This window comes from Miscanthus floridulus, chromosome 3, assembly GCF_019320115.1.
Source record: "Miscanthus floridulus cultivar M001 chromosome 3, ASM1932011v1, whole genome shotgun sequence".
Lineage (NCBI taxonomy): Eukaryota > Viridiplantae > Streptophyta > Magnoliopsida > Poales > Poaceae > Miscanthus > Miscanthus floridulus.
The window spans coordinates 142874928-142887595 of NC_089582.1; the positions used below are offsets into that span (position 1 = coordinate 142874928).

The 12668-nt window shown below is 42.1% G+C and overlaps 1 pseudogene; it reads left to right on the plus strand.

The window, feature by feature from the left end:
* The first annotated feature begins 1905 nt into the window (after positions 1 to 1905).
* On the plus strand, positions 1906 to 10408 carry LOC136544597 (protein FAR1-RELATED SEQUENCE 5-like; annotated as a pseudogene).
* Positions 10409 to 12668: the final 2260 nt, after the last annotated feature.

The window sequence follows — 12668 nt, forward strand, 5'->3', positions numbered from 1 at the left end:
ATATGTCGGTCCGATTTTCATTTGCCCTCCTTGCATCGTCCATGACCTGAAAACTCCATATAGCCATCACTTCCTTGGCTTAAAGTAACGATCCACCTAGCGCTCGGACGCCCGGCTTCAGCGCGCGTCCGGACGCACCTAGCGCCTGACCGACTTCAGCGCTCCAAATAACGTTTCGAGTCGATCCCACCAATCCGACCAGAGCTTCACTCGCCAGTCGCGGCATCCCACGCTCGCGGGCGGCCGGTCCCTCCGCCACGCAGCATCCCGCCACGCCGCTCGTCCCCCAGCCATCCCGCCGTGCCGCCCGTCCCCCAGCCATCCCGCCTCATGCAGCCCATCCCCTCACCGCGCCCCTCCACAGCAGTCACCGCACCCAGATGTCTCATCTCCTCTCCAACGTGGAGTTCCCCGTGGGGCGTCGTCCCCCGCCGATTGTTGAGGGCCATGAGGCAGATCTATGGTTAGAGGGACGCAAGGAGGGTTGAAGCTTCGTCTACGGCGGATTGGAGTCTCGTGTTGCAATTGCCAGGGACAAAGAGGTGGTGGAGACGAACCCTTCTTCAAAACAACATGTAAGATGTACATCTATGACCTCATGTCGCAATTTGCTTGAGTTGTGCTATTTCAGACTACAAATTTCTGATCATTGGCGATTTGGAACCATACTTTTGCAGTAGATGCCCTGTTTTACTATTGAAACATGTGTTACAATACTACTGAAACACTTACCAGATTCCACTGCGACAAGAATTCTAGGTGCCTGTGTATACCATGACTAGCTGCTCTGTTTTACTACTGAAACGTGTGTTGCAATACTACTGAAACACTTACCAGAGTCCACTGCAACAAGAATTCTAGGTCCCTGTGTACACCATGACTAGATGCTCTGTTTTATCACTACTGAAACATGTGTTACATTACTCCTGAACAGTGTTCGCCTAAATGGCCTAAACGGCCGATTAAACAGCCACTAAACAGTAAACTGTGGTAAACTGTTTTGTTTAGGGGATAAACGGTAATTAAACGGTTGACCGTTTAAACGGTCAAAAAACAAAAAAAATGGTATAAACGGCCTAAACGGAACGGAGATAAACTGTATTAAATGGGCTAAACAGTTGTTTAAACGGCTGTTTAGGCGAACACGAGGTAAATCTAGTTCAGTTTTGTATGGATAAATTTGTATACTTAAGTTTATTATATTTATAAATATGTACACTTGATATGTTACATGCATAAATATCTATATTTGGTTCTTTTCACATGCATAAATATATATACATACCAAAATAATTGATTTTTACTCGGATAAATATGTATAAATGCTAGAATACTTGATTTTTTACATGCACGTATATAATTATATGTATTTTTTTAAAGTATAAAACCGTTTAGACCATTTAACTTCGTTTAAACACCATGTAAACAGCCTAAACGCTAAACGAAGGGCGACCGTGTAAAGACCGTTTACCGTTTAGGAAAACATTGCTCCTGAAACACTAAACCAGATTGAACTGCAACAAGAATTCTGGGTGCCTGTGTGTTCTATGATACCCCTATTTTGTAGTTTCCTCACATCTATAACGTGCAGGAGGGCATGATTGATGGGAGAAATACCGTGACTGGACATCATCAGATTGCTGGAACTTCAAGCGCTAACATGCCTATTGCTACAACTTCAAGCGCTAACATGGTTGCCTATGTTTCAAAAGTATGTTTCTGGGCACACTCTAACTAAATTTGTTTGTTTACATCAAAATCATTATTTGTTGTTGACTGCATGTGTAATCTGACAACACATTTGCAACGCTGGGTTCCGTTGGCCCTAATCTTGATCCAAGTCTTTATCATGGGGCAGAAGGTCAGCCATGTGAGGTTGTTGAGGTGGATATAACTGATGACGAGATGGTGTATGAAGAAGAAGAGGACGTTGTAAGCTCCCAGCCGGTGGTTTCATTTGAAGGAACGGGGTTTGATACACTAGAGGAAGCAAGGAGGATGTACAATGCTTATGCATTCAAGATGGGATTCAGTATCAGGGTAGGCTCATCGAGAAACAGTCGTGTGAATAAGCAGTTGATAAGGAAGGAGTTTGAGTGTTCGCATGCAAGGATTACACCTCGTGAAAAGGAAGACAGTGCATCAAGTAATGCATCATCATCATCAACGGCCGCATCCAAGAAGAAAAGCGCAACAGCCGTAATGACTACTGCAACAAGGAAGCAGAGCACGTTGAAGAAGGCAGATTGTAAGGCACACATGGCTGTGGGTCTGCGTGAGGGAAGGTGGAGGGTCGTGGTGTTTCAAGCAGAGCACACACACCCTATGGTGAAGATAAAGGGCAGGGTAAAGCAGCTGTGGTCCCACAGACAGATATCATGGGCAGATTATGAGCTGTTGAAGACGCTGCACCATCGGAACATATCCACCATGTAGATCATGTCTGTGCTAGGAGACTTTCATGGAGGCATGGGAAACCTAACATTCAACAGTAAGGATGTCTCCAACATGAGGACACACTAAGGGCAGGAGTAAGGTACAAAGACATGGATGTTGTCCTAGAGTACTTCCAGAAGTTGCAAGCCGAGAGCGCTAGCTTCTTCTATGTTGTCAAGCTAGATGCTGAGAATGCAGTGAGTGGGTTGTTTTGGGTTGATGGCAGATCAAGGGAGTTGTACAAGTGCTTCAGGGATTGCATATTCTTTGACACGACGTTCTGCACTAACCGGTACAACATGCCCTTTGTGCTAATTGTTGGGATCAACAATCACACCCAAAGCATCCTACTGGGTTGTGCTTTGCTTCCGGATGAGACTACTAAAACCTTTGTGTGGGTGCTGCAAACACTCAAGGCTACAATGGGAGGGATGGCACCAACCAACATCATGACTGACCAGGATAGGGCCATGAAAGCTGCAATAGCACATGTATTCCCTTGTGCAACACACAGGTGCTGCAAGTTTCATGTGGTGAGCAAAGCTTGTGAGAAGTTTGGTTGGTTAATCAGGAACAACCTAGATTTTGCAGACGAGTTTGACTATTGCATCAACTTCACCGAGTCACCTGAAGAGTTTGAAATGTTGTGGCATAACATAGAGGTGAAGTATGATATGCATGGCAACGAACACTTCCAGAACATGTCTTCGACCAAGTCTATGTGGGCACCTGCATATTTCAAGAAATGCTTCTTTCCCTTCACAAGCACAACAGGGAGGTCTGAGAGTATGAATGCATTATTCAAGAAAATAGTGCACCCATAGGACTTGGTGTTGCAGTTCCTTACCTAGTATGAGTACATAATGGAAACAATGATTGAGAAGGAGTATAGAGAAGCAGCCAAAGGTGAAATGATAAATCCACCGCTATGGGGGAGGTCTGAAATTGAGAGGCAAGCATCTAAGTTCTACACCAGAAGTGTTTTCTTCAAGTTCCAAGAGCTCCTGCGTGATTCAACAGCATTAACTATAGGTTTGATTGCTAAAGAGGGTGGCCAAATGACAGTGCAGGTAAGGTGTACATTCATGCCTCAATTTCCTTGAATTGTCTTGTTTCAGACTTCACATCTCTATTGTAGCATACTTTTTTCAGTGGATGCTCTATTTTACTACTGAAACAAGCATTACATTAGTACTAAAACACTAACCATAGTCTCCTGCAACAAGAATTCTAGGTGCCTATGTATACCATGACTAGATGCTCTGTTTTACCAATACTAAAACATGTGTTACATTACTACTGAAACACTATCCAAAGTCCACTGCAAAAAAGAATTCTGGGTGCCTTTATGTTCCATGATACCCCTGTTTTATAGTTTCTGATTCTAAAAACATACAATATTTCCTTTGTGTTCTAGGTGGTGAAACGAGTATACAAGGAAGGTCAGGCGACATTGAAAACATACAATGTTGATGCGAATCAGGGGTCTGAAACATACACATGCTCTTGCAACATGTTTGATAAGATGGTCTCCTATGTCCCCACATCCTGAAAGTCTTTACCACACTTGATGTGCAGCACATACCACAGAAGTACCTGTTGCACATGTGGTCAGAAGAAGCAATGCTGAAAGTGCCTCAACATTTGTCAGGCCCTGAACCAGTGTTTGGTGTTCTAGTGACAAACAAGCTGAGATACAAAGTGATGTGTGTAGGAAAATGACTCAGCTTTTAGCTGATGCTTGTGTCAGGCTAGAAGAGTACATGGTGGGTTTAGAAGGGATCGACTAGCTGAGGGAAAAGGTGAAGGCAACCACCCGAGCATTGATTTTGCGGCAAAATGATCCAAAAAATGCAGTTGGGAGTGAAAAGTAGGTGCAGGGAGGGGTGAAACAAACAAAGTTTAAAAACCCCCCGACAAAAGATCCAAAGGGAAGGCCCAAGGACAAGGTCGACCGTTTGAAGACCATTGTTCGACAAGCGAAAGACAAAGCAATCAAGAAGAACAAGTCCAAGGCTAGTAAGACCAAAGCTAAAGACTCGGCGTGCTTGGTATGCCACGAAGAAGGCCATGTGTAGGATCTCTGGTTGGCCTAGAGGGGGTGAATAGGCCTATCAAAACAAACACTCAAACTTTTATCAAATTCACCCTGCGGCACTGCCGAACTAGAACAGCGGCACTACCGCATCTGCAGACAACTTCGAGTCACAGTTCAATTTCAGTGAACGAAAACTTAGATCGAAGAATTTTCTCAGCCTACTGCAGGTATGATAGTCATAGATCAAGAGCTAGAAGTTGTAGGAACACCACACACAAGTAGATCGACTAGAAACCCTAGAAATCACCTCAACCAACAATATGAAATGCAAATAATGTAAATCAAGCACAAGTGACACAATGATTTATCCCATGGTTCGGCTCGCCACCAAGGCTTGCCTACCTACATGTTGTTGAGGTTAGCCACTAAGGCTTAGGGCTTTCCAACCCTTCTGTAACACCCCAGGTGTTTGTCACTAGTTAAGCTGTGGGTTTGAGCTCAAACATGACAGATTAAGTGATGATGAAGATGTCAAGGTCAAACCTATGGAAATGAGCCCCAACCTAAACTCGGATATTGCACCTTTGCTTTACATATATGCCCTTTTCAAGATATATGCTTGGCTGGTGTTATTGGAATATCTTCATGTGTCTCACATCAATACCCATCTATATTGATCACTGGAAAAGTTTTATGAAGTTTGGAGTCAAAAAGTCACATGAAATGATAAGTCATATCTTTGCATGAATTGCTTTATCAAGTGGATGGAAATGTAGGTCATCAACCAAACCTTGCAACCTTGCCCAAATGACTCTAGATGAACTCTACAACAAAAGTCATGAAAGGTTCATGTTGGGCAAATGTCAAGAAAATGCATCAATCGGTCTAAAACTCAGATTTAAGCTTTACCGCGATGCTACTTTGACTTGGTTTGAACTATGGCTTAAAGGGTTTGCATGGCAGTGGAACCTAAACAAAAGTTGAAGTTTGAGTGGAGTAGAACAAATGTTGTTTTTGGACCAAGAGCCAGATCAACTTGGAACTAAGTCAAACCGAGGCTCAAACTTGGAATCTACTGCTGTTTTCAGAGTACAAAAATATTCTAAGTCTGAGTTAACTGAAACCTGAATTTTCAGTTTCGTGTACCCCACTTTAGGTCCTTCTATCTCTCTAACTAGGCCTAATTAGACTTTGAATCTTTAATAAAAGTTGGAGCTGGTATGTAGATCTACAACTTTTATTAGTAGAGTTTTTGCCAACTCGTCGTGGTTTAGGAGTTAAAGAGGTACGAAATATGGGTTTCAGCTTGTACGTTTGCGGTAGTATTTGTTTCTTCAGTTTTTGAACGCCTTCAGCAAGGCCGCGTCATGGCCGACCATGCACCGGCGCGCAACGCCGCGTGGCCTCCTCGCGCCTCACCTGTGCGCCACCTCGCCTAAGCCGAGCGCCACGTTTAGAAGGGAAGATCGAGCCAGTGCTCTCTCATTCTTTCTCTCGCTCTGTCTCTCATGCTCTCGCTCGCCATGGCCGGGATAGAGCAGAGCCCCCTGCTGCGCCACTGCTCGCCCCAAGCCAAGCTCCGCCGTCGCCTCCTCCCTCATCCCACGCCACTTTGCCGACCACGCCGCTGCCCTCGCCGTGCCGCTGCTACGCATGCTGCCCTGCAGCCCATGCCAGCTTCTGCGGCCGCCGCTAGCTTTTGTGCCTCCACGCCTCCTTGGGCCGCATGGCAGCCACCACCACCTTCGCCGCGCCGTGCTGCACGCGGAGCGACCCCACTCCGGCCTTGCTTCACCGCTGGGACGACCTGTCGCCGTGCCACTCCACCACCGCCGAGAAGCCTCCTCTGGTCGGCACCGCGAGCCTCCGATGGCCTCCTCTGCTTTGATTCACGTGGAGGGCTTCGCGCAACAATTAGGAGAAAGGGAGGGTCCTATCTGCAATGTTATTGACTCATATGAATAGTGCTCCTAGGGACCTATTTGTTTTAAATCGGCTGAAAGTTTGGAAAATCATAATAAATCATAGGAAATTCGTAAAATAGCAAATGAGGACTTTTTGGAATTCTTGTGAAATTTTCTATGCAGTATATCTATAATATTTCAGGTTTTAGTTTAAAGTTTTAGCTGTGAAAATGGATTTATGCATCTAGGTTTTCAATTCTAGTTGTATTTGTCTTTTTCATAACTACAATTGTAGGGCTCCAAATGAAGTGAAATTTTTGTGGCATGCTACTCATGTGATGTTTGATGTGTGGTAAAAATTTCATGGTCATTGGTTGCTGCATGAGTGAGTTATTGGTTTATCTTGCTCTCACATGATTTCTTGCTTTAGCAACTTGTCCTTTTCATAGAGGTTGCTATACATATTCAAATAGAGTAAAATTTGTACATTAGACTATTGAGAGTATATGTGAGCCATGGTAATTTTTGTAGAAGTTATTGTGCACTTTTGGTATATGTTCATTAAGTCACCTTGTTATCTAAAATACATTAAGAAATGCATTAAAAGAATTTATTTGGTCATGGACACTAGGTTTTCTGGTGTTCTTTAGTCATGTGTGACATTTTGGTAAAGTTGGTTTTGCCCAATTATGTGTTTGCAACATAAGTTAATATTTATTTTCTTGCAAATGTGGTTTATGGACAGATTTAGGAACTTAGCAAAGTTCTTCATGATAATGTGCTTTGTTGTGAAACTTGTTTATACAAAAGTTGTAGATAATTTATGTATCTAGCTGCTGTTAAAATTTGGTATCATTTGGCTGAGTAGTGTTTGAGTTACAACTATTTAAAGTTAGAATACAGGATATGTTGCTCTCTGTTTTGTATGAACCAGTTTCTGTAAAGGTATAATTTCGACCTACTTAACTTGGGAATCATGCTGTGATGGTTATAGATGAAATGTAGATAATTTCATAAGCTTTCCAAAATGTCTTCTTGCAAGTCATTTTGATTTGTGTAACTCCAGTTATAGCTAAATCTTGTAGCTGCTGTTTGCATGTCCAGAAATTAGCAGATTCCAATTATAGTGTTTGCTTGTATATTGTTAAGTGTGACTTATGCCTTGAATGATGACTGAGTGAGAGCACCTAAGATCTTGGGAAACTTGTGTCATGCTTGGTGTTGTCGTCTTCTTTGCCATCTTAGCATGATAGATTGTGTGATGTTTAAGTTAAGCATCGCAAAGTACTTAAGTGTGTTAGTGTAAACTATGCTTGTCTTGCTTGCTATTTTGTGATGCGTCTCATGGTACTATTCTTCATATTTATGCACTTGCATATTGCATCTCATCTAGGTACGCTAGATGCACCACGTGAAGGATGAGATGTTGGAGCCTAACCCGAGGACAGTGTTTGGTGGATATATCCCGAAGATGGAAGGACTAAGCAAGTGCTAAGACCGGAGATGTCACCAAGACGGTGCAAGCTAACTGAACTAACTTGTGTCGGATCCGAGGCAAGCCCCAGAGCATTTTTCTCCCCAGTTTGTGATTACTAATTAATGCTTTACTTTAATTGATGCATTACGTTCAGGAGTTGTTTGCAACCGTTGCTGCATTATACCTTGTTTACCTTTGTTATACTATATCCTTGTTACCCTGGTATCCGTAGTCGAGTCAATGCTTAGCTGGCTTAGACCGGTAGAAGTCGGGTGATTTCCTGTCACCTGCGAGCTATAGGTGGTTACCTGGATCTGCTTGGATAACTATGTAGTCATGGTATAACTAAGTGTTAATTTGAAGTTGAGACCGAATGAAGACTTACAAGGTTTTAGACTGTAGTGCTTTCCATCTGTGTCGATTAAGGACCAACCGTTGTTGGGCCTCGAGTCATGTTGAACGCATGCCTTACATTTAGCTGGCCAAATAAAGTATCTTTCGGCCGCGAAGCTGGGAGATTATTCGGGCCAAGTAGATTGCCCACAGCGCACTGTACCGGAGCAGGTGTGGTAGGACACGGGGGCGCGATGATAAGACCAAAAGGCAGTCGGTCGGCCCCTAGGTACATGTGGTTCCTGGCAAACTTGAGATTTTTCCTGGATAGTTGACTCGGTGACCAATACCTCACTTTAGCGGGTGAGTGAGGTTTGTGTAAGGAATAAATCACCAGCTGGTTAGGAATCGATTCGAATCACCATCGCTCCTGGATAGTGAGCACTTGACTTGAGTGACTTCATCGTAGTAATGTTGATGGAACACTTGGACAGTTATAATGAATATGACATTATGGAAGTTGTTAATGATCATTGGTTATCATTATTTGCTTAATCACATGCTTGCTCTAGTATAGGTGCAAATGTAGTCGATAGGTTAATAATAATTAACTTGACAATAATACTTTTGGAAAGGTTCTTGAAATACTAAAAATGCCTCTTTTTGCAAATGAGTCAGCTACCCTACCATAAAGCCCTTCATAATCCTTGGTGTCACTTTATTTTCGGTTATGTCGGGTAAGTCTAGCTGAGTACCTTCTCGTACTCAGGGTTTATCCCACCATGTTGCAGGTGGAGTTCTCGACCTGTGAAGATGGTGGCTAACCACCGGTGGCTCGGTGATTCTATACTTACTTCTCATCTATATGCTTTTGTCGGATGATGTCACTTATGCTAGCCATATATTTGGAACTTATATTAATGTAATCATTTGAAAGCTATGTTGTTTTCAGTAAGCGGTTTTGAAACCCGAACTTATACTATTATTTGTGAACCCATTTGTAATATCATTTCCGCTGCAACCCTGTGTATGTGATGTGTATTTGCTTAATCACGCGATCTTGGTTGTGATGTTGATTTACCGAGGTCTTTCAGGACACTCGGCGGACTACCGGGTTTATATGAGTGAAAGTATGGGTGTGTCAACGTGTTAGCGGGGACAGCCGTACTTGATCTTGTATAAATTGGGCGGTTCTGTCACACCTTCCTTATTCTCAAGTCAAGAGACTTAACTCTTGAGATGAGGGTGAGTTTACTAGCTTCAAGATATGGTTACAAACCTCTCGAGGCTGCCACATAAGTTGGCAAGCTCCACGGGCGATGCTCTAGTCGGCTAGGAGCCGAGCTCCAAGAGTAATAAACACAACCACCGGCCAAAACATGAACCAAGTGCTCTTTAGAGTTGGGGAATCAATGGAGCTGCTCTCTCATCGAGTTTTAGACCCTTTTCCCTCAAGGATTGATGGGGAAATCAATGGATTTGCTTGGGGGCTTGAGGTCAACAATAGAGGGAGAGAGAGAGAGCTCTTGCTCTGTTTTGGGTGTGCTGAAGTGAGGAAGAAGAGGCAGAGAGCCATTGATGAGAAAGGGGAAAGGTATATATACCCCCAGCCCCCAACGGTCACTGCACCCAAGGGGTCAGGTGAGACGAAGCCCGTGGCCTCGAGGTCAGGCGAGACGGAGCCCGCGGCCTTAGGGTCGGGCGAGACCTTTTAATACATCTCGAGCCATCCGGGGAAGTCAGCATGAGCGCTAACTTCCTTGTGCCACAATTCAAGTGCGGCAGTGCCTCTCTTCAAGTGCGGTAGTGCCGCACCACGCAAGACAACAAGGGTAATAGTGAAGTGAGACTGCCTTAGCTATGAATCTAAGGATGCATGTGGTTGTTTGAGCACTTGGTAGCATATATTAGCTTAAGCATTGTGTCCCCCTTTATAGTACGGCCTTTCCTATACTCAAATTCAAAATATAAAAGAATTTAAACCTCCTTTGAATTTGAAGCCATCTACATTTGTAATTGGGGGCTCCTCCGTTTGGTGTAGCATCCTCAAATATAAATTTCCTTCTTGTCATCTTGATAAATCTCATTAGTTCTCTAATTGCATGGTCATTATCACCAAAATCCACAATTAGGGCTTGATTGCACTTTCACCATGGTGTAGAGACATGCAAATACATGGCAGCAGCAAAGCATATAAGGGACACCGAGTTAAAGCTATAGATTTATCTTGCTTTAGCAAAAATAAATGTATATATGAGCCACATTAAGTTATAAGATAAAGACAAAGTTGTATTTACTTTGTAATGGGCAGAACTACTGTTACATCTGAAATTCTTTAATGAAACAACATAATTTTACTATTGTTACATCTAAAATGCTATAATGAAACAGCATTCTCACTACTATTACATCTGAAATCCTCTAATGAAACAGCATGATTTCAGTACTGTTACATCTGAAATGCTCTAATAAAACAACCGAGTCTCACTACTGTTACATCTTAAAAATGTGGTCATGCAACAGCAAAGGTTGACTACTGTTACATCTTAAATGCTCTAATGAAACAGCAGATTTTTAGTACTATTACATCTAAAATTGTGGCTATGCAAAAGCGAAGGTTGACTACTAGATTGTGCATATGGTCAACATTATTGCAAAAGTGGACAAACATTGACAAGCATGGACCAATAGAAAAGAATGCTACAACACAAACTAAAGAACTAACCAACATTTTTAGAAAGATGTCACAGTACATAACATTGCAAGACTAGTAGACTTTAGTTGCTACCAAAAGTAGATCAACATCATGCCAGGATGTTTCTAGGGTATGATGACCTAAGATCATAAGCATTCACATATTGCCACATAGTATAACAGGACTCCACTCCATATTTACAAGAATTCTGGTGTTTCAATGCACATCGTTCTCCTGACACCTCCTAAGGTACATAGCATCAACTTGATCAGGTCTCCTTGGCATCATACTTGTTCATAAAGTCATCTAGCTTAACCATATTGCGTGCTGATAGAAGGAGTAGCGCAGCAGCATGCTTCCTGTACTCTAGCACCGACCACTGGGCAGAGACATAATGAAAAAAAGAAAGGAGAGCAAAACTGAGCAAGCATATTTAGAGACAAAATAGGAGTTGCAATAAAGAAATTTTTTGAATGGCAACACATACTCGCTTGACTGATGAACCCACCATCTCCTTGCCATTCCATGTGTCCATATAATCCATTGTATATAGCCCACAGTCAAACCTTTTAAGCAAAAGGAACAATAAAAAATATGAGCATACAATCATTAGCCTAAAATGACAAGGAGCCTGAGGACCCCCATATTTCATTGTTGTGGCTGCAAAATTCTGAATCTAAAAACAATGAAACAAATAAGGAATACACATTGCAACAGATAATCATGAGCTGCTTCAACAACTGAAGTACTAATGTGCAACATGTACAAGAGATAGTGACAATTTAGAAACACCAAGTGACACTAGATTTTTAGAATCCTCTTATTTGGTATTTTTCAGCTTGCTAGCTAAATTATATGCACATCATATGTCATCACATGTGTTAAAATTTACACTAAGAACCACAAATATGTTGCAACAGGTAATCGAGAGCTATTTCAACAAAGGTGGAATGAATGTGCAACAACTAAAAGTAAAAGCTACTTGAAACACCCAAGAAACATAGGATACAACAAGGAAGCCACTTACCAAGTTCTAGGCACGCTTCAAACATGTGCTCTCCTTGAAGGCACTCAAAGAGTCGAAGAAAGCAATTTGCTTCATGAACATACTAACACAAAGAAGCACCTAGTGGTTCTCAAATACTATCAAAAAGAACATCTGCATAATATGGTTATGTAAAATTAAATAAATTAATGTGGCACCTTTGACAACATCGTTAATCGTATTTCATTGAAACCAAACAATGTATATATATAGCTCACATACTAGATCCATCTTGACGATAGTCCATTTTTCATTTATCTTGGTGTAAATGTTCTTGCAAGTCCTATCATGTCTGAAAGAAGCTAGATCCACACTCATGAAGTCCTGTCCAGCACACATAAAAAGAAAAAAAGCTAAATAAAAGATGAGTTCCAGGAATTCAGTTTGAAATAGAAAGTCATAGGTATTGTATCATTACCGTGGCCAACTAGGGGAAAACAAATTTTATATCTCTTGTTTTTTCTCTTCATACAATTGAAGGTGGTCAAGATTGAATTGGTAACTCTACAAGACCATTACATTGTTACCAACCAATCCCCTTGGCTTGAAGGAGTCATAGAACTTATCGTACGTAACGTGGAAGCCATCGATCTCAATGAAAGGTGGCCTTGTAGAAAAGAAAAGGCGATATAATTACCACAACCGATGTAAAATAAACAACGAATACATAATCAAAACCTACTAGAAGAAAGATGAGCGAAGTGCGAAACCAATAGAAGCTTGTTTCAACAGTTGAAAAA